Source organism: Rattus norvegicus, chromosome Y (genome assembly GCF_021556685.1).
Source record: "Rattus norvegicus strain SHRSP/BbbUtx chromosome Y, alternate assembly SHRSP_T2T, whole genome shotgun sequence".
In the NCBI taxonomy this organism is placed as follows: Eukaryota; Metazoa; Chordata; class Mammalia; order Rodentia; family Muridae; genus Rattus; species Rattus norvegicus.
The window spans coordinates 67,222,977-67,224,723 of NC_141555.1; the positions used below are offsets into that span (position 1 = coordinate 67,222,977).

The following is a 1,747-nucleotide window of genomic DNA, read 5'->3' on the forward strand; positions in this document are numbered from 1 at the left end:
TCCTGTAAGCCAAATTACCTTCTAATGTGTTTGGTGGTTTGAATAGGAGTGGGCCACTATAGACTCATGTGTTTGAATGCTTGACCCATGAGGAGTGATACTATTAGGAGATGTGGCCTTGTTGGAGTAGGTGTGACCTTGTTGGAGTGGGTGTGGTCTTGTTGGAGTGGGTGTGGCCTTGTTGGAGAGGGTGTGGCCTTGTTGGAGTGGGGGTGACCTTGTTGGAGTAGGTGTGTCTTTGTTGGAGGAATTGTGCCACTGCGGTGGCTTTGCTTTGAGATTTGTATATACTCAAACTATGCTCAGTGGTACAGACAATCACTTTCTGCTGCCTGTGCATCAAGAACTTTGGGCTCCTCAAGCACCAAGTCTGCCTGGATGCTCCCATGATTCCTGCCATGATGATAATGGACTGAACCTCTGAAACTTTAAGCTAGCTGTAATGGAATCTTGTAATTTATAAGAGTTACCTTGGCTGCTGTGCCTGCAGCCATGAGCATGCTCAGGCTACAGAAGAGGTTTGCATCTAATGTCCTCCACTGTGCTAAAAAGAAGGTCCAGTTGGACACCAATGAGACCAATAAAATGCCAACTCCCGTCAGCTGATCAGGAAGCTGATTGAAATTGGCCGGATCATCTGGAAGCCTGTAACTGTCCATTCTCAGGCTCGCTGCCAGAAAAACACTTTGAAGGGCAGGCACATGGTCATAGGGAAGAGAAAGGGTACTGCCAACACTTGGGTGCCTGAGAGGGTGACCTGGATGAGAAGGATGAGGATCCTGCACCAGCTTCTCAAGTGATCCTGGGAATCTAAGAATATTGGCCACCATATGTATCATAGCCTGTACCTGAAGGTCAAAAGGAAATTATTCAAAAACCAATGGATTCTTATGGAGCAGATCCACAAACTGAAGGCAGAGGAGGCCCGCAAGAAGCTACTGGCTGACCAGGCTGAGACACACAGGTCTAAGAACAAGGAAGCACAAAAACGCATGCGAGGAGCACCTCCAGGCCAAGAAGGAGGAGATCATCAAGACGGTGTCCAAGGAGGAAGAGACCAAGAAATAAAGTTTCCTTCACGTCTGTGCATAGTGACCTCACTGTGGCATCACATGATCATTCATTAAAATAAAACAAGCCTTAAAATAAAAAAGGGTTACCTTGGCTGTGGAATCTGTTCACAGCAATGGAAATCTAACTAAGACAATGGGTAATCATTCTGCCATTTCTGTTTCTCTGGAAACCCTAATACAACAGCGCTCTAGAGAGAGGAACAAGTATCAACCAGACAGCATAAATTCCAGTTTACTTTTCTGGTGAATATGAAGTTGTTGTGTTTTTTCTTTTTTTTTTAAAAACAAATTTGTTGATTTTTTGGTTTTTTTGGGGGATGTTGTTGCTGCTGCTGTTGTTGTTGTTGTTGTTGTTGTTGTTGTTGTTGTTGTTAAAGAAGAAACACATTAAACCTCTTCATCCCTGACTAGCTGGCAAAGCCCACATCAGCTAAAGTGATTAAGGCATTAGGAATGTGTGTACACAAAAACAGAAAGTTATTCCTGTCAAGTTCAGATGAGAGACAACATCGGCCATGTGGGCTAGCCTAGAGCCTCAACCATTTAACACAGACAAATCAAGACACACTGTCAGCAGCCTGTCGGCCCATCAGAGACTAGGCCCTGCGTGTTGTGTTGTTATTTTCTTTTATGAATTTTTGCAGCCACCATGCTCATTAATCGTATTTATAATG

The 1,747-nt window shown here is 44.2% G+C and overlaps 1 pseudogene; it reads left to right on the forward strand.

Moving 5' to 3' along the window:
- Positions 1-492: 492 nt before the first annotated feature.
- Positions 493-1,068, forward strand: LOC134484266 (large ribosomal subunit protein eL19-like; annotated as a pseudogene).
- Positions 1,069-1,747: the final 679 nt, after the last annotated feature.